The sequence below is a fragment of the Ambystoma mexicanum genome, chromosome 2p (assembly GCF_040938575.1).
Source record: "Ambystoma mexicanum isolate Mex_15411 chromosome 2p, UKY_AmexF1_1, whole genome shotgun sequence".
Taxonomy (NCBI): Eukaryota; Metazoa; Chordata; class Amphibia; order Caudata; family Ambystomatidae; genus Ambystoma; species Ambystoma mexicanum.
The window spans coordinates 483,597,672-483,611,968 of NC_090923.1; the positions used below are offsets into that span (position 1 = coordinate 483,597,672).

The 14,297-nt window shown below is 44.9% G+C and overlaps 1 protein-coding gene across 20 annotated transcripts in view; it reads left to right on the top strand.

The window, feature by feature from the left end:
- The window catches only part of NOL8 (nucleolar protein 8), a 1,066,580-nt gene that overhangs the window by 291,292 nt on the left and 760,991 nt on the right, over positions 1–14,297 (top strand). The window lies entirely within an intron of this gene.

Below are 14,297 nucleotides of genomic sequence, written 5' to 3' on the forward strand. Positions count from 1 at the left end.
GAGCATATTGTGAAGGATGAGACTGTGAGCATTAAGGCACAGAGGCTACACATTGGAGGTGAGGAACCCCAGCCTTTGTTCTTTTGAATTTCGGAACGGAGAGAAGGAAGACTGAAGTGGTGGAGCGTGTGGTCTTGATGTTTTGGGTTGGAGTTAACAGGTTGGTAAGATATTTAGGAGCTATGTTAATGAGGCATTTGTGGGTGGTTGGATGGAATTTCAGAATCAGCCTCTAGAAAGATCCTGAGAGGTCATCTGGATCCGGCATGGTGGACAGATTTCAGGAAGCCACACTAGTTATTGTCAATAGGGTACTCTGAGAGGTTAGCATAAACCCAATCAAGGTGAAGGTGGAGAGCAGTAAAGGCTATTCTCAGGAGTGTGAGAGTGGGGGCAGGGGTCCTCATTGAGTGCACACAATAATTACATTTAGACAGTGTTAGGACTGTTTTTCTGAAGTCCAAATAAGGGCTATTAAAACCATTCAAATGAGACAAAAAAGACTCCACTCTTATATTCAGGTAGTACAGCCTTATACTATGGTAGCGTAGACAGAGCAGCTAGGCCTATTTTAGGAGGGTGAGAGGGCTGTAGGAAAGTACATAGCACCTGTAGTATACTAAGGATTCAAAGGAAACACTTAAAACCAGAGGTATTATAAACAAACCAAGGTACATTGTAAATACAAGTAGGCCAATTTAGGTCTTGGGGTAAGTACTGGTCACAGAGTCATAAACACAATTATAAAAACACACAACAATGCTTGAAGGTGCACAGACCAAAGCATAAAACCTTCCTCAGAATACCTAACAGTAATTCTAGCGAAGTCAGGCCTTATCATACACATTTAGTATAGACCACTTCTATTCATGGGGAGTAAAAACCATGAGTTAGTTTTAGATGACTTTATGTAATACAAAGGTAATAGACCCTATAAATTATGCAGTGACACTCAGAAAAGAAATTCCATAATCGACCAACCCTGTTACCAGGATACCCTTCTGAATAGTGGAACACAGATTCAAGGAACAGTTTATACCTATAACTCCTTTGAGGATAACAGTTATACTAGGTGAGTAAAACCTGTTGGTGTAATATATGTTTATTACAATTGCTTTTCAGCTCAGTGCAACACAGTCTAAGATGAGCAAGACTCTTTACCCTAATTTAGGTTTCACCAGGCAGATCAAGGTCCGCTACACCTACAGAACACTTTGCAAGAATGGCACACAACTATTCTAGGCAGGTGAAACATGATGTTGTAATATACTGTTACAGTCGCTTTTCAGATCAGTGGAACACAGACTGAGGTAAGCAATAACTGACTTATTTTCGGATGGCACACAGCTAACTCAAGGTAAATAAAACCTATAAACTTTTTAAAGGAGCGATCAGCAACTTAAATGTTTGTATATGCCTAAGACTGTTTTAGCATCTGTATAAAACAGACCAGGTAAAACAAACCCAATGTTACACTTTATGAATGACTCAATGTTATTCTAGGAAGATAACACCTACGGCAGACTTATTCTAAACAGGCTATAAAGCAAGTTGGGGTAGCAAGACCCAGTTGGGAAATTTATACACCTATTCTCTGAAAGAAACAGTGAAGTCAACATCATTACTTTTGGAAAATGTAATAAAGCTACTTTCTTGGACACTCTTGTAGGGTCCTTCAGTTAGGCTTCATTATAAGTTGCTTCAAGATGTTAGTGAACCACTGGGTCCCATCGCCCCAGCTGACTTGTCCCAACTGACTAATGCTGGAACCTTGACAAATCATTCACATCCAAACTTTCCACTGCAGCACATCAACATGCTCTCAGCTCATACATACATGGCAAGCACAATACAACAGGAAAGAGGCATAGCCAATTAACAGGTGAGATGAGTAACCTTCCATGTACATTTCAGAATGGTACAACACACCTTCAAGGTAAGTGCGAACTTTCAGTTAGTTACCAACTAACTCTTTCACAAGTAAGTACTTTTCAACACTTGTTATTTTTTTCAAGACAGAATCCTTTACTGGATCCAGTCCTTCCCTATTCTATTGTATGAGTTCACTCATGGACCGAAGAGGGACCCCAGCGGTCTAGGAGCCAGCTGTTGGCAGGATGAGATAGTCTTCTGTTGCAGGCAAAAGTCAGAGTTCCGGTGGAAGACGGTTCAAACAAGTATGTAGTTCACTTTAAAGTTAGTTAGGGTCCAGGGACTTCTGAGAAAACACCCTTGGAGGATTCCAACAGTGGGCCTGGGTGAACTGGAAGAGAGGACTCCCACTCGCAGAGAACACCCCAAAAGCTTTACAGAAATTGCACAGGCTTAAGGTAAGTAAATGCCCTAGCCAACACAATACCTCAGCACAGAAGAAGAGGTGCAGCAGGAAGACTTCAGGATCTACAGCCAAAAATATGGTCGATGGATTCCTTTGTCATGAAGATGGAAGACAGGACTCTGGAAGGGGTTTTGAAGCAAGGATCAATGGGGAAGGCTCCAGGCAAGGGTTTCTTCATGGCTGGGCGAGGCTGTTATTTTGTTGCCCTTTTTAGGAGCCAAAAGAAGACTAAATATCGCTGGTCGGATTCTCATCATTTGGAAGGTCCAGCACTCTGGTGAGGGGACCTTTAGGACTCAAATAGTGGCTCTTGCAGCAGGTTGCCACCAAAGTTTCAGCTCGATTCGGAAGACCGTGTACCGCACAATGGCTTGAGGTCCCAGGGTATTGGGGTATTGCAGCCCTGCAAGGTCACAGCACGATGTCGGATAGCGCAAAATGCAGTTTAGTGGATCTCACCAGTCTCTTGGTCGGGCCGTCGTTTTCAGAGTCCCCAGGTTGCTTGGAAGGAAGGGTAACATCCGGCTCTGGTTACACAGCATGCTCCCTGGTCGCTGGAAATTGTTTCAGCCTTGTTTTTTTCTTCCTCTTCAGGTTTAGGTCCAGTGGTCGATTTGTCAGAAGCTCCCAGGTTTGGAGTAACTTTTCCACTCATTCATTCTTGTGTGCTCTGTCTTTTGGAACTCTATTCTTTGTATTCTACCTACACTATGGAGTCTGTTTGCTCCATAGCTCTTAAAGCATCTGCATTTTAATATTGCAGCAAATAGCTCCTTATGATCAGTGATTCTGGGTGTTGTGATGTAACTTCGACGTGGTTCTCGAACCCCGCTGGTTCGAGAACGACGCAGGAGTGCGTGAGATGGTCTGTTGCTTTACAGGAGTGCACCCACCTGGGGGTTCTCGTATTAATTATACTTCAACAAAATCTGTGTGTATTTTACCTACTTTAATACACAATAATTGCTGACGAGGACGCAAAAGCCTCCAGAGAGATAGCGTACCACTGCATGAGGCACCTTGAACACAGGATGGATAAGTGAAAAGATGCCTACCGCAACAAGAAAACCAGAACAGGTAGAATACAGTCTGCGAACTAACAGCAAGTACATGGCATAGCATAGGGGGCCAGAATGAATATATTATATAAACTAAGTGGGGACACCCACCGGATAACACAATGATGCATCATTTGATTACAGGGCCCGGCGCGTGTGCATCGTTCTTCTTTAGAAACACTAGAGGAACGGACCTAAAAAACGTTCCCAAACAAGACAGCCATTTTGCATGTAATTCATTGTATTGAAGGTTACTATGGCAACACAGTACGGACCGAAGTGAGCATTTTCAGTGTTGCAGAGCCACGCCGTTGCAAGGACCAGCACAGCAACGCATTCACTTATTTATACTCGATAATTTCCAAGAGACCAGCAGAATAACAATGCCCACAGTATACCAGGGGTTCAGCAATCATTATAAATACTTTAATACATTAAATAATAGCAAAGCCCCATGATCAAGAACTCAATTATACACCATGAGTGCTTGCACAATGGACACAATACACATTTAACAGTGATCAGTGAGCAAAACACAGTGAACAACAAACTAAACAATTCAGAACACTTCTGCTCCTTGCCCATTCCTTGCAAATCCTGGCAATTCCACCACATCGTGAGAACAGTGGGTGGACACATTCCAAGTGTATCTACGAGCTATTGGTGGAAGAAAATTCAACGATGATCTTAGAGGCCACTCTGTTAAATTGCACAGGTGCTGAAGTACTCTGGTTTTCCACACCCTACCCGACCAAAGAGGGAGTGACGAGGGAGCAGGAGATTCCACTAGTGCTAGTAGCAACAGATTCTACGAAGTTGCTGTTCATAAACTCTCCAAACATTTGGGAAATAAAAGAAATGTGGTACTTGAGAGATACCATTTCTTCTCCCGGAAACAGCTTAAATGGGAATCAGTAGGCACCTATAGTGCTGTTCTAAGGGGATTAATGGCAACATGCAGGCTCACAGGAGTTGCAGAAGAATACTGAAGAGATCAGTTAGTTCTCCACACTGCTGATTCCCACATCAAGCAAAGATTATGGCAGGCGAAACACCCCACCTTAGATCAGGCGTTGGAGATCATCAAATTGGGGGATAGATGCATGAAAACATTTCTAAACAAACAGGATACAATAGAGATGAAGAGTGTACAACCGGAAAAAGATGACGGAGAAAATGCCACAATAGCATTGATAAGGAAAATGTCCACAACGCCTGCAAAAATGAGACCTTGAGAAGAAAATATATAATAGAATGCAATGGAGATGCCACAAATGTGGTCGAGGCAGACACCCAAATGGTGACAGAGATTGCCCAGCATATGCAGCAGAGTGCTACAAGTGTGGAAATATTGGACATTTTGGGAAGGTTTGCAAGAATGGCAGAGGAAGGAGAAGGATAGGTGCAAACAGCAGTACATATGAAGAAAGTAATTGCCCCACTAATGTTAATATTAGAACTTTGGAAGAAATGGGGGCCCAAGCTACCTATTGTTTGTGTTTAAATTCCAAAGAATAACAGGAAATACAAATCTTGACGAACACCTCAAGAGGAAAGAGAGGTCAATGGGTGTGCATGTGTATAAATAAAATACCCATACAAGTAATGGACACAGGTTGGCCATACACAATAGTAGACCTCCTAACGTTCACCAAAGAATTTAATGGGCGATGTGAAGACTTGAGGAAAACAAATGTCAGGGCCACAGGATACGGCAAGAGTCCCATCAACATCATTGGGTATAAATGGGTTCATCTCAACTTTGAGGGCAGAGAGACATACTGCAAGTTGTTTGTGGTAGAAAGATCGTCAGTGGTAGGATGGGAAGAACAGGCAGCTCTCCAAATAAAGACACGCCCAGGAGAGAGTATTCCAGTATTGTGTGTCAAAAGAGGATTATAATATCAATAAAGGGCTAGCAAAAAGATTTCCTTTAGTATTCAATGAAAACATTGGGATGCTCTAAGGTTGATTGTTTTGAAGAGAGGTGCCAAACCCATCGCATACAGGGTGAGAAACCTTCCATTGGGTACAAGAGATGCACTGCAGAAGGAATTGATGAAACTGTGATCCGAAGATTATAGAACTCATTGAGTCCTCTGAATGGTTATCCCTGATTGTAATTGTACGAAAACTAGATAATTCCATAAGAATGTGTGTTGATCTTCAGTATCTCAATGCCAACATTTGGATTGATTGACACCCCCTACCGAATATAGGTGAGATGCTGACAACCGTGAAGCCGGCTAAATACTTTACTACACTTGACTTATCGTCAGCATGCGGTCATGGCCACAGGCCCCACAAAAACCACACCATCTAGTGATGGGGGCAATGGGTCAGTTGACTCACTTATGTCCCTTTGGGGGACCCATATACACAGGGCCCCTGGCTGGACTCAGTCCTGGCACCTTTGGCTCCAGGCTCATATAGAGATGTGAGCAGGAATACTTTATTTCAGTGCAGGAGTGCTTTTATTTTACAAGAACTTTCCAGGTGCTGAAAGCCTTTATTCCAGAGAACATCCTCATGTGCTGACTCATCGGGTGTGGCAGGCAGGCTGAACCTGGTGGACGTGGCTTCAGAAGCTCCGCTATATAAGCTGCTCCATCCTTAAGGCCAGTGCTTCGCGTTACTGTGCAACGTGACGCTCACCGCCGCTTAGACCAGTTTCCTTAACTTTGAAACCAGGCGTTCTCCTGCATACTCACCTCTAGGAAACCGGTGCTTCGTCGCTTCATTTGCAGACTCGTCTCCTGACATCCAGTAATCTTGATCCCAACGCCACAGCACCGCACTCCGCATCCACGAACTCGGACCCTGTGAAGAAAAAGAAAGACCGGTTAGAACATCCGTCCTAGGGCCGCGTCGCATTTGAACCTCACTCGTCCCCTAGTTAACAATTTACCAGCTACTGTACCGCTGCAGCTTCGTTCCTCATTCCCTCCGGCTGCCGCCTCGAGCTCCGCAGCTTCTGCCGGGCCAGCAACATCACCTGCAAGGGAAGAAAGCAAAAGAGCAAACATCAAAAGTGGAACGGATAACCATACAAGACAACAAACTTTACAATACAACAAAAACAGACGAGGAAAGACAAAGGCAAACGGGAACACTTACCTGAAGTATAGTGGCTTAGTCGCAGCAGGACTAGACTACCACGTGCAAGGGACCAGTGAAGGAACTTGGTCCAGATCATACAAGCGCCCCTGCCAGAAGCAGCAGGGCAGAGTGCTTGCCAAAACTAATCAACAGGTGAGCTTTCCAGGGACAGCGCATCCCACGGGTACCATGGTTTGGGAGAAGGGGTCTGGAAGGGGATCAGGTGCACAAGCTCGCATACTCACGCCCCCTATTATCCACACGGGAGCAGTCCAGAGGAGCATCACCTATTACCACCAGTCACCACATAAGCACAGAGGGTGAAGTCGGACCCGAGCGACCTCACCCCCTGGGGGGCTGCAACCGTGCTCTAACGCCTCTGCAGAGACCAGGTGTGCAAAACAGAACGTGAAGCCTCTTCGAATCTCTGCCTGGGTGTTATGGAAACTTCGGAAACGGATCAAGTACTCGAGTACTGGGAGAGTTACGGGCTGAAGTTCATGGCTCAAGACATGAAATCAATGTTCTAAGGAGGGATCTAATTGTGAACTGGGAGTGGACAAATGAACTAGCAAGGCAAATGCTCCAGGCACAGGCAGGCCAGATCCCACTGCCGGGGTATGCCCCTCCTGTCGCACCGCCACAGCCCACACCAGTACAGGTGGTTCTTCCGGGGGGGGGGGAAATCATCTGGCCCCACCAGAACGCTTCACAGGCGATCCGAATAAGTACACCATCTTTATGAATCTGTCGCCTACATTTCTTGTGCAGACCTGGGGCATTCCCCAACGATCAAGGCATTGTACTCTCATGTTTGTGAGGTAGTGCAGCAGACTGGTCAATACCCTTGGTAAACCGGGATGATCCTTTGCTTCAAGACTTCAGAGGTTTCCTGCGTGAAATGGAGAAACTATTGGCACGGCATACTCAAGGGCGGGCTCTGGACAATGAACTGTTATCACTACGGCAGGGTAATCAAGACTTACTATCATATATCACTTCCTTCAATCGTCTGATAGCCCAAACTAACTGGCCAGAGGAGAAAAGATCTATGCTCTTTTACTGGGGCTTGCGAGGGGAACTTAAGGACGTATTAGCCCAAGTAGTAAATCCCCCGGAAAGATGTGCTGAATACATCGACCTGACAGTGCACCTCGATCACAGATTGCAGCATCGGAAGATGGATCGGGCAAAGGCCGAGGGACGGTCTGTCTACGTCCGACCCCCGTGAGAATCAAACCAAATCACACGATCCGTCCGAGCCAATGCAATCGGAGGCTTGCGGAGCCCACTCACCAAGGCAGAAAGGGAGAAAAGCAGACCGCATCCAGGAGAGCTTAAACAATGCACTAACATTAAGTATGTTAAACAGCACAGCCCCTAATTAAATTGCAGTTGATGTCAGTAATGTTGGCCTGGGTGGTGTTTTGGAACAAGTCCAGGGGAATGGTATAGTGCTGATTGCCTTTGCTTCACATGTACTGAGAGCAGCAGAACTAAACTACTCAACCATAGAAAAGGAAGCCCTTGGGGTGAGATGGATTCTGGACCATTTTAGAGGTCTGATATAGGGCCTACCAGTTAACCTCATGACTGGCCCCAAGTCGTTGATGCACGTTAAAATCAAAGAATCCACATTTAGGGCCTCATCATAAGTTGGGCGCTAACCCCGGCGGTAATACCACCAAACCCCCCAGGGCTATTGGCGCTGGATCACAGGTTTGGCGGTACGCTAAGTCCCCATTCCCCATTGGGCCCAATGTGGTAATAGCACTGAAAATCGGTAAACTTGCGGCAGATTTGCCCCAGCTCAGAGCTGGGGGAAAATCCGCCAAGCCTGTGATTTGGCGGACCCTTAAATGCGGCAGTAATAACATTACCGCCACATTTAAGTGTTACCGCCAAACTCGTGATGAGGCCCTTAATGTCCCATAGGATTCACAGGTGGATCCTTAACATAATGCAATTTAATGTGAACATAGTGTACACGCCGGGAAAGATGAAGGTCATTGCAGATTGTTTATCTAGATTGCCTTGAGATAACCGAGAACAAAATGAGGAGTTTATTGATGAAAAGGACATGGAATGCATTATTGCACACATTGAACTGGGAATATCAAAAGAAAAGTGGGCCCGAGCATCTGCAGAAGACCGTGAGCAAAGTTTATTACGGAAAGCCGTACAAAAAGGATGGGGAAACGTTGACCATGCCCTGAAAGAATACGCACAAATTGAGAGTGAAATTGCAGAAGATGCGTTTGTGTTTTCAGGGGGTGATCGGATAATCCCTCATGTAACATTAAGGAAAGGCATCATGGATTTGGCACATGAAGGGCATCTCGGAAGAAATCTTGCAAAAAGAATTGGAGAATGTTATTGGTGTCCAGGGATGTGGAATGAAATTGAAGAACTAGTAAAGAATTGCCAGGTGTGTGCAGTAAATGATAAGAGCAAGAAGATCCATGTTACACCATTACAACTTGTTGAAGTTCCCATCATGGTGTGGAGGAAATTGGCCATAGATATTACAGGGCCTTTCGGGACATTGGATGCCCAAAAGATATAAATAGTTGTGTTGTTGGATTACACTTCAAAGTTTGTTGAATGGGGAGTGACGGAGGGAACTTCATCATCCCATGGCTAACTGGTTAGTTGAGTGCATGAATGGGTTTGTAAAGAACATAATATAACTTTCTGTGGCCAATTCGTTACCATGGAGAGATGCGCTAAAAGAGGCATTAAATGCATATAGAATGACTCCTCATTCTGCAACAGAAGAAGAACTGTTTATCATGATGAGAGGGAGAGTAGCGTCTAACAGGTTGAGACCACCATGGTTACCAACAAAGAGGTGTAAAGGAATAGACATTGAGAGTATCATAAGGAGAGTGAAAGAGAAAGGAAAGAAATATAAGGAGCATTATGACCATACCAAAGAAGTAATGAAGAGTAAAATTAAGGAAGGAGATTGGGTGTGTGTAAAAGAACCTAGGAAAACATTAAAAGGATTGTCCAAGTTTAGGGGAGCACAGAGAGTGGCAAAAGCATCGGAGTAGTCTGTGGTTTTGGAGGACGGAAAAAGGTGGGCATGTGATGATGTGAATTCTGGTGAACCTAACAGACCATGTGAGCTGTCATATGATTTGAAAGGTCAAGAACAGATTCACGAGCAAGGACTATCCACAGATCTGGAGAGTAGTAGTGTTGATCCTTTTCCTGCCAGAAGGATGCTTCTGAGAAACAGGAGAGTTGCTCCAAATTTCAAGAGTGTCTGTTTACTATTAACTGTATACTTTTTATTAGTATGGTCCATCCCTACTTTGCCCATCTTTTACCTTCCCTGTTTCCCTATCCTTCACCCTTGGAGGGCAGATGTTGCGATGTAACTCCGACATGGTTCTCAAAACCCCGCTGTTTCGAGAACGACGCTTGAGTGCGTGAGATGATCCGTTGCTTTACAGGAAGTGCACCCATCTGGGGGCTCTCGTATTAAATATACTTAAACAAAATCTATGTGCATTTTACCCCCTTTAATAAACAATACTGGGGGCCCTAGGGGCCTCCTTTGAAATTCTTTTTCTTATCCTCATGTAACTACAGTTCTTAAAACGTCAGTCTGAGAGATTGGCACACACCACCTTATGTGGATTGCCAAATGGATACCTAGTTATCCCCCTTCTCTCTGTCACATTGACAATCTCCTAGTTATCGCTGGTGGCAGTGTACGTGTTCTACCAACTATTATGTCATTTTTATACCACAGGCTATGTCCATAGACTCAGTAGTGCACAATAGGGGCACCAAAATACCAACTTGGGGCCTTACTTCTTTTTTCGCCATTACTAGCATGATTGTTCTTTGTTGGCCTTTCTTCTACCATTCAGGGAGAGGGAGGCCAGTGTATTGCCATTGGCGGGAAACCAGGGTGTCCCCGCCTAGGCTCCAGAGTGTCTGGGCAGGAAGTGGGGGAGGAGTTTCCCAGCCACCTGTCGTTTGTCTGCCCGAGTGCCTGAATAGAACCAGCTCCCACTGGGGGTCTGGCTGTCTTGATTGAACAGCCAGATGCCCGTTTCTGTAAGGCTCCTGGAGTGAAAAGTAAGTTGACCACTGGAAGCTGAAGTAAACGAAGAAGAAGACTACCAGAGACGCCTGCCGACCCTTTGAAACACTGTGAAGTGACCAATGCTGTCCTGATCCCATTTTTATGTGTGACGGAGGAGCTCCGAATAGGACTCCTCCTTCCCTTTGGCTGGTGGCAACAACCAGTCCCAGGACGAACTTTGATTTCCAGAGCTGCGGAATCCCATTACCAAGAGACCTGCTGCCCATTTCGAGTGCATTTTGGAAAGGCCAAATCTATCCATATCTTTGCTGAGCCCTCAGGATACTCCAGAGATCTGATACAACTCGCCCAGACCCCCTCACCAGAGTGCGTGACTGCAGGAAGTGATGAAGATAGGCTGGGCAAATCGCATCCTTTATTGGTGCTGCAGAAAAGCCGTCGGAACCGCAGAGTGAACCAAGGAGTTGCTGAAAGTCGTGCCCCAGGTCCTCCCTTGAGACTGCTGCTGAGAGATCCCGTCTTATTTTCCTGCCTTCAGTCATTAGACCAAGGGATCCGGTCCAGAACTGCAACATCGCAGAGCATCCAGCACAAACGTTTTCTTCTAATCTAAGGTACTGTGGTGAAAAGGGTATTGCTTACCTGGTTCCAGAAAGTCGCTCCAGAGCATTTGAGTGCACATAGAGGTGTTGAGGGCAACCTCCTCTTACCTCTGACTCTACTTGCTGTTTTTGTCCCTTTAGCGGGTCCTTTGACAGGTTCTCCAATGTTGGTTAAACCTTCTTTTATCTTCCTTCCTACAGACTAGAAAGCATTCACAGAAGCTTTTGATTTCTTCGGCTTTGCAAGACTTTAAACTGATATGAACTGCCTAGGGTTGCGTTTTTGACTTTACAAGACTTGCTGTGCTGCGAAACTGCCTCTAGAACTTAAAGCTCTACTGAGATAACACTAACCAACAGTTTTCCTTCTCAAAAATCTCTATCTTGTATCTGTACAATTAACATATTATTTTGTGGGTGTGCGGTATTACTGATAGAACTGTCAAACTCCTATAACGATTGTATTCAGCAACTGTCAACTAAGACGTGACTATTTGAAAGTATTGAAAAGTTTATTTATGTGTGATGGTTTATTGTACTAAGTATTTAACAGTAATGCTTGCATAGATATAATCTATATTTTAACATGCATTTATGTGTAAGTGTTTATTTTATGTGCTTTACTTACTGGGTTCAGTGTACTTACCTGCAGCTCACATCTTCCTCTTAAGATAAGCATGACTGCTCTGCCACTCTTCCAAGGTCCTGAGTTATTGCTGACTGATACTAAGAGTTGGGGATCTACAAACCACTGGGATAGCTTACTAAAGTCTTACCTCCCAGTAGGACTTAAGGAAAACTCCCCTAACAAGGACAGAGGGGGACAAATGTGTTGCGTTTACTTACCCCCCCTGACTCCGATTTTCTCAGATGACTTGATGGGACAACTGGGGGTTGCTGGAGTTTGGTACAAGGATTCTTCCATTCATGTTAAGATGCAACCCCTGATGATGAAGAAATGCAAGATTCACCGATTCAGGCCACTTCAGGATGGTGTAAGGTGAGTTTGTGACGGCCACCACACATGGAGGATGGCAGGCATACATCCAGTCATGGTTGTAAAAGCTTCTCTAGGACAGAATTCCTTGAGGCTGGCACATTGAAATTCCTAGGGAAGGCGCTTGTACAACAGGCTGCCGACCCCCGCCGAAGTTTCTGGTGCAACTGTGAAAAAGCTATGCTTCTGACAAGGTAGCCCACGAGAGAGCTGGTCAGTCTAGCGGTTGCTCCAGGGACACATCCGAAGGCTCAGAGCGGCTGGATCCTCGAAGGCATTGAGACTAGTTGGTCCCACTAGTGCAAGCGCTTAAGCTCTGTTGTCTTCGGGAATCAAATAGTCCAACAGGGCTACACCGGACCCGACGCAGGAAAGTTTGCCAGGCCTCTTCAGGAGTCTTTGTCAGATCTTCAGTCGGCTGTTCGTCTATGAGGATTTATTGGTTCCAATGCTGATCTGAAGAAATGGCTGTATCAGTCCTCTTAAACAAAATCCAGCCTTAAACCAATGGTAATGATCTGCACCATTCAAACAGCCAGTAGTTGTCCAACCAGGGACAACTATTGCTTTCACTCATGTCCCAGACCTAGACTCGCTATCTCTGTGTATGTGGAATGCACACAGACAGTCCCGCACATTTCCTGGGCCACAAAAGAAATGCATTAAGGGAGCTCTATCAAACCTAGTAAGTGACCTTCCCTCCCCCATTCCCCCCAGTCCCATCATGTACATTTTTCTTGTACCTAAAGCTTCAGTTTGGTTTGCATGCACATTTAATTATCCTTGTCCTAGCGATACTATATACTAATACAATCAGCATAGCTATATTTCAAACATCTCTTTGATGAGGGTCACCGCTTGGGTAATATGCAAGGAAGATACAATGGTCTAAAGAATATTATGGCAAACTCCACATGACAAGGAGAACACGGCCCTAAAAACAGATTAAATGGGATTAACATTCTTCTATTATTTATACACATGGATCCAAAATCACAAGATAAAGCATTCTATGTAACCTTATATGTTGCTTCCATGACGTGTAAACCTACGCAGAAAAAGAAAGCACTTTTCTGCGAAAACGGCAGCTTTGCAGGAAAAGCACATGTCCTTATATGGGATTTCCTCATCTGGCAGAGCAGGAAGAAGGCCAAACTACAGAACAAGTAAAATAATCTTGTGGTGCGGCCATTTTAAGACTAACACTTTTCTTTTAAACACACGAAGATCGGAAATTACTTGAATTATGCTCGTGTTGCAGCTTATTTATCTTTGCTTTCCTTGTCTCTTTTCAAGTAGGGGTCACTTGGTCTAGGCACAGTTGTCGGACCACATGGTCCACCCATTACAGGTCACGCAACCGATAACCGTTGGCATTTTATTATGCTTCTGTATTTCTTCAGGCTTTTTGCCAACACAAGGTTTCTCTCTCTGAACCTGTCATTGTTTAACATTAATTTCTGATTCTCCGTGGCAGTCTTTTGGCTTTGCCACAATTTATGTCTCACACAGCTCACTCCGTGGTGTTCTACCCTTTTCCACCACCTTACTTTCACGCTATTCATAAGTGCTCATCACTTGCTTTCCACTTTATTCATAAGTGCCCATTACTTGCTTTTGTCTTGTGTGTATTCAAATTTTTATCATATCTTTCCTTTAGTTCTAACAATCGCTTGTTGCATTCTCGAAAATACATATCGCACTTTGCAGTTTGTTTGGCATTCAAAACCACTTAAGTGGGTCTTCCAAAGTTACTCTAATAGTTTTCAGTTCGTTCAGCATTTAAGTATGCCCACTTCCAGCACCACTGGAGCGCCCCGGTGTGAGTGTTCCTTTCCTTACACTCACCGGTATGCTGCAGCTCCTCAGGGCGTCTCGTTTCTCTTCTCTGGGTTTCCTTTTGCTACGTTTCTGCTTTGCTGGAACTCCAGCGAGCAGCACTCTCCCTCCTCAAATCTCGCTGCACGTAGCTCTGCTCTTACTTAGTTTATGCTACCTGCAGCCTGCGGTGGTCGGGAGACTTCGGTGTCCCACAGCTCCTGCTGTGGACACAGGGCATGGAGAACTGTAGGCTTCTTGAACCTCTGACAGCCCGATCTGGCCCCGGCATCTCTTTCATCCTGCTCAGCAGTGTCCTTCC